Source organism: Urocitellus parryii, chromosome 14, assembly GCF_045843805.1.
Source record: "Urocitellus parryii isolate mUroPar1 chromosome 14, mUroPar1.hap1, whole genome shotgun sequence".
Taxonomy (NCBI): Eukaryota; Metazoa; Chordata; class Mammalia; order Rodentia; family Sciuridae; genus Urocitellus; species Urocitellus parryii.
This window is the reverse complement of record NC_135544.1, coordinates 3,226,346-3,240,667: the sequence shown is the minus strand read 5'-3', so window position 1 is coordinate 3,240,667 and position 14,322 is coordinate 3,226,346.

Here is a 14,322-nt window from a genome sequence, read left to right as displayed (position 1 = left end):
CAGAGACAAACCCACATAACTAGTCATCTGATCTCAACATAATGTGCCAAAAACACAATTGAAGAAAAAAAGATGGCCTCTTTAACAAGCAGTACTGGGAAAACTGGATGTTTATATGTAGAAAAAAACAGATCCTTATCTCTCACCCCATACAAAAGTCAACTATAAATGGATCAAAGACCTTTGTATAAGACTAGAACAGAAACTGTTAGAAGAAAAATGGGGGAAATGCTTTAACATACATGTCCAAAGAGTTTGTGAATAGGACCCTAAAGCTCAGGAAATAAGAAGTGATAAATGGGATAGTATCAAATTTAAAATTTTTTGTACAGCAAAGGAGATGATTAACAGAGTGAAGAGACAACCTAGGGAGAAAATCTTTGCCAGTTACTTTTCTGACACAGAATTAATATCCAAAATATAAAAGAAACAAAAAAACCCCCTCAACATTATAAAATAAATACCCTAATCAACTAATGGGAAAAATGAACTGAACAGACAAAAAACAGAATATGGATATATTTATATATATATTTTTCTTTGTTTCTGTATATCTTTCTATATATATATATATACATATATGTGTATGTATATAATAATAGAGTTTTATTAAGTCATAAAGAATGAAATTATGACATTTGCAGGAAAATGGATGAAACTGGAGATGATAATTTTGAGTGAAATAAGTCAGACTCAAAGAAAAGTATTGTATGCTTTCTTTTATATTTGGAATCTGAGTAAAAAAAAAAAAAGATGAAAAAAGAAAAACAAGGGTCACCATGAAAGTAGAAAGGAGATCATTAAGGCAGAGGAAGGGGATCAGGTGGTGGAAGGCAGAGAAGAGGCCTGGGGAGGTATTAGTGAAATCCATCCAATTACATTGGATGCATATATACAAATATGTCAAAATGAAACCTACCATTCTATATAACTGACATGCACAAATAAAAAAAATTTAAAATAAAGAATTAAAGAATAGGTAATCTTGGGCATAAGTTGAGGTTAACACACCTCAGTCTGTGGGCCCATCTGCCTGCTACCTGTTTTTGTAAACAAAGTTTGAATGAAACTCAGCCACACCCATTTGTTGACATATCTTCTATGTCCCTTTCATGCTACCAGAGTAGAACTGAATAGTTAGAACACAGACTATGATACATAAAGCCTAAAATATTTACCATCTGGCCATTTACAGAAAATGTTTGGTAGCCACTAGCTTAAGACATAGTGAATTGGAAATGGTAATCTATTTATTTATTTTAGAATTTTCTTATTGATCATATATTTAAATGAAAAAGAAGTGCTTAGATCAGGTTCCCATTTAATCTCAGTGAAGAAAATATAATCTAGAAATCTAGACCCCACAGATTGAACTGGGTCCATCCATCTTGGAAAGGGAAGAGTATGAACTCTTTGGAATAATACTAGTTCTATTAGCAGACACCTGCAGACCCACTGCCATAATAAAAATTTTACACTTTATCATCCAAATGTCTCAATATATTCCTGGCAGAGGCATCACATAATAATGTATTGTTCATATCAAAATAAGAAGGGAAGAGAATAAAGGAAGTGTGCCTGCACAATAGAAGTCATATTTGAGGGTGCTGGAGAAATACTGTCTATTGTCCTGCTATTCTTCAGCATGGTCATGTTATATTCTTAAAAAGAATGTGGAAAAGTAGGAAATCACATAAACCAAGAATCCTCAGAGGCCTGAAATCAGACCCTAAAAGCAATGAACAGAAAACCCAACTAATGATCCTTTGTTTAAGTAGGGATGAAAGATAAACCTAAAATAAACAGCACTTAAGTGAATCAGATCAGGAGCAATGATGGCTATAATTTCTACTGAGAACGTAGTCTTCCAAATTTGGTTTTCTTTATTTTAAAATACCTCAGTCCCTTCTATTTCTGAATGATCTTATAATTTCACTGAATCAACCTAAAATAGGTTTGAAAGGTTAATAAAATAGGTACTTGTCACTCTGTTTTTCTATATGCTCAACAAAACACTGTTGAAATCTTGTTCCCAGGATGTGTTGTCCCCAACTGTGAACTGTTTGCTAATCTTGTTCCCAGAATGTGCTGTCCCCAACTGCCAAACTGCAGGATGCACTCCCTCACTTGGTTGCAGGCAAACTGCTCACTCGCCCTGACCCATCAATGAACTTCCCTCCCTGCCCTCTCCAAGAAAAGTATATAAGCTCTGCTCAAGCTGTTCTCAGGGCTCTATCTCTCTTTGCTATAGAGAGCTCGGGCCCCAGCATGCTGGTCTCCAAATAAACCCACCCTTCTGCTTTTGCATAAGACAGTCTCTTGTGGTCTCTTACTCCGACGTTCCGCCGGACCCTTACAGGTTGACAGATGATGAAGGGAAAAAACAGAATTAATATTTTAACTTCCAAATAGTACCCTTGGAATTCCAAAATTTTTAAATTTACTGAAGCACAAGATGGCATGACATGCTTTATAAACTTGGATGAACTGAAATGAGTCATTTAAGCCATGAGCACAGCTGACAGCCCAGCGCTGTCAGCATCTCATCTCAAAATAACTTTATAGTTTTCTGTTCACCTTCAACATGAGACAATGTTGAAAATGTGTTATCAAAATTGTTCCCCAAGGAAAACCACCTACTAGGGACAGTGGCAAAGGGGGTGGGGGGTTAAGCAAATGATAACTTTCTAAAGCCACAAAGTAGCAGGTTTATGGTTACATGCTGTATAGTACAGTCATGAATGGGAAATGTTTCCATGTTCTGCTAGCTGTATTCTGTGCTCAAGTCAAGGGGGGAACAGGGAAGGATGAGAATAAAGGCAAGAATTCTAGCTGTGGTCCTGTACATTCTGGAACTCACAGGGTACCAGGTATACATTGGCCCAAAAGTATCAAAGAATTTGGCAGTGGGTTTTGAATGCTTCTTTGGAAGAGAACCATATACATGAATATCTTTTAGATCAGAGGGAAAATTCAACCAGTAAACAAGTGCAGAAAATGAAAGTGAGTATGATTTCTACATACTATTATGCTGTCATACAGTGAATTTGAAAGGATTCCGCACATTCGACAGTCAATTTTTTAAAAAATACAATGGAAGCTATGGAGGAAAATAAAGCAAGACAACAAAAGATATTTTCCTTATAAAAGGTAAAATGAAGAACAAATATCTGGAAGTTATCCACCACAGGATCCAGCAGGAAACCTGATAACTATTTGGCATTCTCATTTTTTTTTTTAAGTTTTACTATAAAACAAGTAAGTGCTACTATTTGGAAAGACCTGATCAGAATTTTAAAATTCTTAACTGATGAAAATGATAAAAATGTGTAAAAAAAATTAGAAATGAAAATGCAAAATTTAGGGAGACAGGAGACACAGAGAGTGGGGCTTTATGATTCTACTTTGAAAATTCAGAGACATGTTATCATCTGCTCATCAATTTTCACAATTTATATTTATTTTCATGCCTTTGGATGAAAACGTGTGCATTAGTATCTACTAACTGATGGATTATAGGGTGTGTGTAACTCCATGTTAGTAAATATTGTCAATTTCCTAAGTGATTTTACCGGTTTACATTCCCATCAGCTGTGTGTGAGAGTTCTAGTTATCCCATCTTTTATAATACTTGATCTTTATAGTTTTTTCAATTTAGCAAATGTGTGTGGGCTGTGTGTGTGTGTGTGTGTGTACTTGTGTGTGTGTGACCAGTGAATAGTGATTTAAAGTTGTGTTTCTCTGATAGCTAGTAACACGATCTAAATATGGGCAATAATTCCCAAAGGTCATGCATTAAAAGCTTGGTCCACAGGGTGGCTGTATTAGGACCTTTAAGAGGTGTGGCCTAGTGGGAAGTCCTTAGGTCACTGGAGGCTTGACCTTGAAGGGGATTATGGAATTGGGTCTCTCAGTCTGTTTCCTGTCTTGTGGAGTAAACCGTTTCCTCAGTCACTTCCCCTGCCAGAGCACTCCCTACTGTTACATCCAGCGCCCTCACCAGAATCCAAAGCCAATGGGGTGCCTGATCTTGGACTGGAAGCTCCAGAACTGTGAACTAATTTACAATTTTCTAACTACAAATTTATAATTTATCTTTTCTGTTTATAATTGCTTCAGGCATTTCATTGTAGTAACACAAAGCTGACTAATATAGTCAGTAAATTTGACTAGCATTTCATGTTTTTTTTACCAGTTGCTCTTCTGGGTTCACATCTTTTACCCATTTTCTGTTGGGTATTCTGCCTTTTTCTTATTAATTTTTAGATATTATTTAAATACTATGGATACAAGTCCTACTTTGAGGCTTGACTCCTCACTTAATAGTTCTTGTGTTAAACACATTCTTAATTTTAGTAAGGTCCAATTTATCAATTTTTTTCTTTCATGGTTGGCCTTTTTGTATATAATTTTATGTTTGACCCTTTTATTACCATTTTATGTACCATTTAAGAAACCTTTGCCTAGATTTCTTATGTGAATTTTTTAGAAAATATTTTCCTCTCTCCTTGATTATTAAAATAATCTATTTTTCCTAAGAGTTTTAATTGTTTTATCTTTCACATAAAGATCTATGATTCATCTGGAAATTTTCTACACAGTATTAGATAATAATCAAAATTTATTTTTCTGCACTGATATCTAATCAAACCAAAACTATTTATTGGCAAAATACTTTTGAACATCAATATGGTAACCAATCAAATGACCACATATATGTGACTCATAATGGACATCTTTATGATATCACATCTTCCTATCCATTGGTTCTGACTTAAGCCTAATCTCTGTGGATCCAGAATGAATTTAGTACAATCTCCAGAATAAAGTGGGAGTTCGTGGAAGTCACAAGTCAAGTGGAATTGTGACCTAAGTTCACTATATGACCTCAGTTGTGATCTCAATACAATGAAATGTTGAATATATTCCAGAAATATTTTTCTAGTTTCTATATGTAATTGGAATAAATAGTCAGCAACTGACAAAATATCTTGGCTTCCTGGCACTTTCAGTAAGAATTATCATGGAAAGAAGTATCAGCTAAAAGTTCCAGAGTTCCTACCTACCAAAATATTAAACTACAAGTAATATCATTCAGAAAATTCTAAATTTAATGCAATAAATAGCCTGAAACATTCAAGATTGGTGATTCCTATCAAACAGTCATTCAAAACGCCATTTGATCTATGCGAGAAGACAAGTAGAACATGGAAGATAGCATTTAATCATTAATAATTCCATTAGGTGATTGCTTTAATTGGAGATGCTATTCCATATGTGACCTCTTTTTGTGTGGTCAAATCACAATTTAAAAAGCAACAAAGCTTCAATTACCTAGTAGCAGATATGGTTCTGGGAGATGTTTTTTACCTGTCCTTCAAAATAAAAAAGAATCAGAAGCATTTTGTTTCCATTAGGCAGACTGAGAAAAATCTTTCGAATCTTGACACAATGCTATTTCACCTCTCTAAAACCAATTGTTTTACCATCCCACATGACACTGCACTGTTCTACTCCATTGAAAACATCATGCTAATTGGACCTGGTGAGCAGGAAATAGTAGGTAGATAGATACATGTATTGCAAACACATGAGAAATAAATTCAGTATCTAGTTTAGCCAGGTCTCTGAGAGAGCAGTATTCTGTGTAATATCTGTTTTATGTTAGAATATCTCCTTCAATAAGAAAGACAAGTTGCTGCACATTAATATCACCAACACAATTCTCATGACTTTTTGTGGTCCACTTATATTTTGTGGAAAACATATACCATATTTGTGTGGGTTATGCTGGCCTGTTGAGAGCCACAGCCGAAGGGGCCCCAGAAAACTTCCAGCTGCCAGCAAAACCTTCCAGCTGCCAGCAAACTTCCAGCTGCCAGCTGATGATTAGCTCACAGAGGCCTCAGCAAACTTCTACCTGCCAACTGATTGGCTCATCTGCAGTGATGCTCATTGGGCTGTTTCCCCGCCCTTTCAGACCACAGAGCTGCTCATTGGGGTACTTTTTTTGACTCTGCCCACTGTGACCCAGCCAATGGGCCTCAAGAGCAGGAGGAGTAGGGGAGGTTGAGAGGCTTGTGGGAAGCCGGTGGTGGCAGTTGGGCTCTGAAGGTTTTTCCTGAGGAGCTGTGTGGTGTGGTGTGTGTGTTCTAAAAATAAAGTTCATTTCTTTTGACAAGTGGCTCCTGAATTGTGCCCAGCCAGACTGCCGGCATTTGGTGGCCTGTACAACTTCCAGCTGCCACTGGCCTACTCAGTAAGCCACCCAAAAGGCTCTCAAACATGGGCAGGCTCAACGCAACAGAAGTCTCTCCAACTGCCCATTATGGAGAAAGTAATTCTGCTATTTGAACTTCAGGAACAAGCAATTTCAATAGTTCTTAAATGTGCATAATCAATCAGTATACAGTATGGAGACACTAGTAATTCCCAGTAGAAATATTATAGCAAAATCTTCTAGAATTTTAGCAACTATTCTTTTATTTAAAACTTTTGAGTGATTACTGGACCCTCTAGAGAATCAGCGCTTAGCCATGGGATACCAAATGAACATGCAACTGAAATTATCTATCCTGGACTGGGAATCAGCTGATTCAATAAACCACAGACACTGACGTACCCAGCAGGACCCCATAATCAAATGGAAGAGATGTATATGGGATTGAATTAAGACAGATATTAAGACACAAAATACATGAATCTGTTATTCCATTTCCAGTGTGCATATTCATACTGCAATGCCATGTTGCCATCAACAAATCTTTATGACCCCATAAGTTGATTTAATTGGGAAAAGAAATATTATTTACTGGATTATGGAAAGCTCTGGATTCTACAAGAGTAAATAAGAGAACTCCAAGAATGTGCGATTGCTCACTTTGGTGAGAAGAAAAGATGGTCTAATTTGGGGGAAATAGCTAATGGTGTGTGTGTGTGTGTGTGTGTGTGTATGTGTGTTAATAGAAGAATTAAAATAAAACAATACCTGACTAACATACTGCAGGAGAACAAAAAAAAAAAGACAAACAGCTCCAAAATAGTGCACATAAATTAAGGAGATCAATAATGGCATTAGATTTAAGTAGACTGAAGAGCCCTAAAAGCAGAGATTGCTCAGATAGTTTTTAAAAAGGAAGATGATACACTCAATTGTATCTATAAGAAACTCACCTTATAAATAAGTTGAAAGGAAAAGCATAGGCTACCATACAAGCACTAATCAAAAGAAAGACAGATTGGCTAAATGAACTCCAATAAAATAAACATCAAGACTAGGAGTATTAGATCCAAAAAGGAAAATTTATAATGAAAGTGTCAGTAAGTCAGAAAGGTATAACAATTGTAAATGCATATGCACCTAATAAATAGCTTCAATGTAAATGGATGGTGGAAAGCAAAAAAAAAAAAAAAATGGTGGGGAGAGAAAGAATCCAATATCAGATAGTTTAACACATTCTTGCAGTAATTAGTCAAACAAGTAGGCAAACGTCAGTAAAGACTAAAAGATTTGGGGGGAAAAAACTATCAACCACTTTAACTGAGTTGATACTCACAGAACACTACACCTACCATTTCCAGAATATGAATCAAGACTGAGAACATATTAGACCATAAAACAAGCTCCATGAGTTCAAAAGACTGAAATCTCGCAAATTGCGATATTTTATCACAACAAAATTATAAATCAAAACTATAATACACCAAATATTTGAAAACTCAAAATATAGTCACTTAACAAATGACTCACCAACTCTACTCCAGAGTAATAAAAATATGGCCACAAAAAGACTTGCCCAAAAATGTTCACATCAGCTTCATATCTAATAGTAACTGGAAACAGCTAAAATGCTCATGAGCAGGCAAATCAATAATTAAATTCTAAAATGATGGGAAATGACTCAGTAATAAAAAGGAATGATTATTGATAGATGCTGTTGTAGTCAGCTTTTTCACAACTGTGACTAAAGGACCCAAACAGAACAATTGTAGAGAAGGAAAGGTTTATTTTAGGGCTCATAATTTTAGAGGTCTTAGTCCATAGAAGGCTGGCTCTATCCCTCCTGCCTCAAGGTGAGACAGAACATCATGGCAGAAGTGTGTGGCAGAGGGAAGCAACTAACATCATGATCAGAAAGCAGAGAGGTGTCTCCACTTGCCAGATACAAATATGTACCCCAAAGCCATCCCCCCAATGAACCACTTCCTCCAGCCACATCCCACCTGGCTCCAGTTACCGCTCAATTAATCCCATAATGGATTAAGTCACTGATTAGGTTAAGGCTATAACCCAATCATTTCTCCTCCAAACCTTCTTGCATTGTCTCACATGTGAGCTTTTGAGGGATACCTCACATCCAAACCATAACAGATGCAACAACCTAGAGGAACTCACAAACACCATTCTAAGCAAAAGAAGTCACATAAGAATACACATTGTAAAATTTAATTTAAATAAATCTCTAGAAAATCTAACAATATACAAGGACGGAAAGCAAATCAAGGATTGCCTAGGTGGGGGATTATCTGCTGACTGTAAGGGGCTCTAGACAGTAATAGAGAGATGGAAATGTTCAGGCTGGGGATGTGGCTCAAGCGGTAGTGCGCTCGCCTGGCATACATGCGGCCCAGGTTTGATCCTCAGCACCACATGCAAACAAAGATGTTGTGTCCACCAAGAATTAAAAAATAGAAGAAAAAGTTGGCTCCAATCTACATATTGTGGGGTCGGGCTCCAAATTCCTTAATAGGACACCCATAGCACAAGAGTTAATAAAAAGAATCAACAAATGAGACTTACTTAAACTAAAAAGTTTTTTCTCATCAAGAGAAACAATAAGAGAGGTAAATAGGGAGCCTACATCCTGGGAACAAATTTTTACTCCTCACACTTCAGATAGAGCCCTAATATCCAGAGTATACAAAGAACTCAAAAAATTAGACAGTAAGATAACAAATAACCCAATCAACAAATGGGCCAAGGACCTGAACAGACACTTCTCAGAGGAGGATATACAATCAATCAACAAGTACATGAAAAAATGCTCACCATCTCTAGCAGTCAGAGAAATGCAAATCAAAACCACCCTAAGATACCATCTCACTCCAGTAAGATTGGCAGCCACTATGAAGTCAAACAACAACAAGTGCTGGCGAGGATGTGGAGAAAAGGGTACACTTGTACCCTGCTGGTGGGACTGCAAATTGGTGCCGCCAATTTGGAAAGCAGTATGGAGATTCCTGGGAAAGATGGGAATGGAACCACCATTTGACCCTGCTATTGCCCTTCTCAGACTATTCCCTGAAGACCTTAAAAGAGCATGCTTCAGGGATACTGCCACATCAATGTTCATAGCAGCACAATTCACAATAGCTAGACTGTGGAACCAACCCAGATGCCCTTCAATAGATGAATGGATAAAAAAATGTGGCATTTATACACCATGGAATATTAAGCAGCACTAAAAAAATGACAAAATCATGGAATTTGCAGGGAAATGGATGGCACTAGAGCAGACTATGCTTAGTGAAGCTAGCCAATCCCTAAAAAACAAATACCAAATATCTTCTTTGATATAATGAGAGCAACTATGAGCAGAGCAGGGAGGAAGAGCAGGAAGAAAAGATTAACATTAAACAGAGACATGAGATGGGAGGGAAAGGGAGAGAAAAGAGAAATTGCATGGAAATGAAGGGAGACCCTCATTGCTATACAAAATTACATATAAGAGGTTGTGAGGGGAATGGGAAAATAAACAAGGAGAGAAATGAATTACAGTAGATGGGGTAGAGAGAGAAGATGGGAGGGGAGGGGAGGGGGGATAGTAGGGGATAGGAAAGGTAGCAGAATACAACAATTACTAATAGGGCATTATGTAAAATTGTGGATGTGTAACCGACATGATTCTGCGATCTGCATTTGGGGTAAAATTGGGAGTTCATAACCCACTTCAATCTAATGTATGAAATATGATATGTCAAGAGCTTTGTAATGTTGTGAACAACCAATAAAAAAAATAAAAAATAATAATAATAATAAATAAATATTAAAAAAAATTCTCTCTCTTTCTCTAATATTATATATATATATATATATATATATATATATATATATATATATATCCATTTCATTTATTTTTTTCCTTAAATTGACACACACAAAAATATAAATCTTTATGGAGTACCATGTGATGTTTCAATACAAGTTTATGTTGTGTGATGTCCAAATCATGGTGAGCATATCTATCTCTTCTTCAAACGCATATCATTTCTTCAAGATAAAAACATTCAAAAATCCTTTCTTCCATCTTTTTTGAAATATAGAGTACATTATTATTATCAATAGTCACCCTATAATCTCTGTTTTCTGATGACATGATTCTATACTTAGAAGACCCTAAAAGCTCCATCAGAAGCCATTTAGATCTGATAAATTCAGCAAAGCAGCAGGACACAATATCAGCATTAAAAAATCAATAGTTCGCCTGTATTCCCATAATGAATGTGCTGACAAAGAAATCAGAAAACTATCCCATTCAAATAATCTCAAATAAATATTTGAGACTAAAATATTTGGAGTAAAGAGATGAAAGACCTCTAGAATAAAAAATATAACACAATGAAGAAAGAAACTGAAAACTTTAGAAGATGTAAAGACCTCCTATGCTCTTAGATAAGCAAAACTAATATTGTCAAAATGGTCATATTATCAAAAGCAACCTACAGATTCAATGCAATCCCCATCAAAACACCAATGACATTCTCCATAGAACTAGAAAAAAAAGCCCAAAATTTCACATGTGAAAATAAAAGACCCAAAATAGCCAAAGCAATACTCAGCAATAAGCATGATGCTGGAGGCATCATAATACCTGATCTCAAATTATACACAGAACTATAATAACAAAACAGCATGATATTGGCATAAAAACACACATGAATACCAGTGGCATAAAATTGCAGAGACAAATCCACATAAATACATTCATCTTATCCTTGACAAAAGTGCCAAAAACATACATTGAAGAAAAGAAGGCCTTATTAACAAATGGTGCTAGGAAAACTGTACATCCACAGGGAGAAGAATGAAATCAGACCCCTGTCTCTCATACTGCACAAAAATCAGCTCAAAGTGGATCAAAGACCTGGGAATTAGACCAGAAACACTGCAACTGCTAAAAGAAAACAGAGGGCCAACACTCCAACACATTTATGTAGGCACCAACTTCCTTAATAAGATTCCTAAAGCTCAAGAAATAAAACCAATAATCAACAAGTGAAGTAGCATCAAATTAAAAAGCTTCTGCACAACAAAGGAAACAAGAGTGTGAAGAAGGAAAAAACAGAATGAAAGAAAATATTTTCCAGCTCCTCCTCCAACAGGGGATTAATATCCAGAATATATAAAGAACTCAAGAAACTTAACACACAAAAAAAGTAGTAACCTAATCAATAAATGGGCAAATGAGCTGAACAGACATTTATCAAAAGAAGAAATATAAATAGCCAACAAATATATGAAAAAATGTTCAACATCCTTAGGAATCAGAAAAATACAAATCAAAATTACACTGAGATTTCATCTCACTCCAGTTGGAATAAAAATCAATAAGAATAGAAATAACAATTGCTGGTAAGGATATGGGGGGAAATATGTTATTGGTGAGACTATAAATTATTACAACTGCTATGTAAAGCAGTATAGAGATTCCTCAAAAGACTAGGAATTGAACCTCATGTGACTCAGCTATCCCACTTTTTGATATTTATCCAAAAGATCTAAAATCAGCATCATAGAGTTGTACATTCATACCAATATTTATAGCAGCACAATTTACAATAGCCAGGTTCGGGAGACAGTCTAGATGCCTGTCAACTGATTAATGGATAAAGAAAATGTGATAAACATACACAATGGAGTTTTACTGAGCCATAAAAAATGAAATTATGTAATTTGCTGGTAAATTGGTGAAACTGAAAAATATTATGCTAAGTGAAATAATCCAAACTTAGAAAGTTGAGGGTCAAATGTTTTCTCTCTTATGCCAAAGCTATAACAAAATAAGGGAAATGGGGACACATCCCACAAAAATAAAAGGGGAGATAATGGAATAGAAGAAGGAGATTGAGGGAGAAGGAGAAAGGATGGGTAAAGGGAGGAACTGCAGTATAAAGTTGTTCAAATTATTCTGTGTATGTGTGTGTGTGTGTGTGTGTGTGTGTGTGTATCTCAAAGTGAATTTCACCTTTATGCATATCTAAAAAGCAGCAATTTTTAAAAAGCAATAAATAAATAGAGGAAAAAAATCAGTAAAGGACCTGGAACAAGGAAAGGAAGAAGGGGAGGGAAAAAGAAAGTACTGGGGACTGAAAAGAATTATATTCCATGCATGTATGATTATATCAAACTGAGCTTCACTATTGTGTATAACTATAATGCACTAATAAAAAATAGTTTAGAGGGACCTCTCTTAAACTGAAGGGAAGGCAGAGGGGATGATATGAGGAAGTACCAGAGAAGGAAATATACCCAATTATGCCATGTTCATGTATAAACATACCACTAATTAAAATAACAATGATAATAATAGTAAGAGAAGGCAGATCAGTAGAGTAGAGCAAGTGAATCAGGAAGAGGGAGGAGAGGGTAAAGGAAGGTATTAGGGAATGAGATTGATTGAATTATATTATATTCATGTACAGATATGACATAATGAAATCCACTATTATGTATAATTAAAATGCACCAGTAAAAACTTAGTTTTTTAAAAAAAAGACAAGAAAGAAGGAAAAATAATCACCTTTATGTGCAGCAAAACACCAAAACCCATTTCTTCTAACTATAACTTAATACCCACTGATTGACCTTTCCCCTTCTTGACTTTCTCTCCCCAGCCTCTGGTCATCATCATCCTTTTTTAGATTCTACATGCCAGTGAGATCATGCAGTTTGTGTCTTTCTGCATCCCGTTTATTTCATTTAACATATGACCTCGAGTTTCATCCATATTGCCATGTGCATTTTAATTGTATAACACATCCCAGTGAAGTTGATTTATTAAAAAATCAAAATATAAATGGAAAAACATGAACAGGAAATCAATAAAGTAGAAGAAAATTTTCCAAACTTATTAAAAGAGTTTATGTGTAACAAAAAGAAAGTTGGATACTAGGCTAAGGAAATGAAATTATTTATATAACAGAATAAAAATATAAGAAATATATGTTTTATTCTTTTTGTGGTTGAATAATATTCCACTATGTGTATACACCACATTTTCTTTATCCATTTATCCATTAATAGATACTCAGGTTGATTTCCTCTCTTTGCCATTATGAATAGTGCTTCAATAAACATGGGCATTCAGGAACATCATTAATATTGTTATGGTTTAGACCTAGGAATGTCCCCCAAATAACCCATGTTCAAGGTGAAAAGATTGAATTCTCAGAGTAGTAATCTCATCAGTGAATTAATGTATTTGATGGATTCATAATTTGAATGGACTACTGTAATTTGAATAGTAACTGTAGCCATGTGGGGTGTGCCTGGAGGATGTAGGTAGCTGGGGGCGTGGCCTTGGATGATCTCTGTCCCTGGTTCCTTCCTCTTTCTGCTTTCTGGATGCCATGAGCTAAGCAGCCTTCTTCTGTCACACCCTTCTGCCATGATGTTCTGGCTCACCTCCAGCCCACAGCAATGTATTGGCCAACTGTGGACTGACACCTCTGAAACTGTGGTTCCAAAAAAACTTTTCCTCTTCTAAGTTGTTCTTGTTGGATATTTTGGTCACAGTTATGAAAAGCTAATACAAACATGTACGATTAATACAATGTTAATCAAAAATATTTAATTTTTAAAAAGACTAAAAAAAATGTTTTAAAAGACTAAGATACTACATGATAAGTATTTGAAGGAGGTAAATGCAGGGTACTATGAAAATACATGGTAATCAGTACAGAACAGCTAAGATGGAAAAAGCTACTTATTTGACCAATCTGTTTCATTTGGTTACTGACAATTCATTCTTTCTTAATTTCAAATGCTCTCCTGATTTCATCCTAAATTTCTTGCACCTTCTCTCTTTATCCTTGATATACTTTCCTTTTCTACTTACCTTTAAATATCTAAGTTCCTCGAGCCTATATCTAGATTGCAAAAAATGGCTATAATGCTCCTCTATAGTGCTAACTATGCAAATGCTAAAGAAACTAAGATGAGTATAGGAGTGGTCCAAAGATAGTTAATATATAATTCCTTCTTCTCTTTGCCTTTTTTCTAAGCTATAGTGTTTTCCTTTTAATTTCTGTGATTGCTTCTAA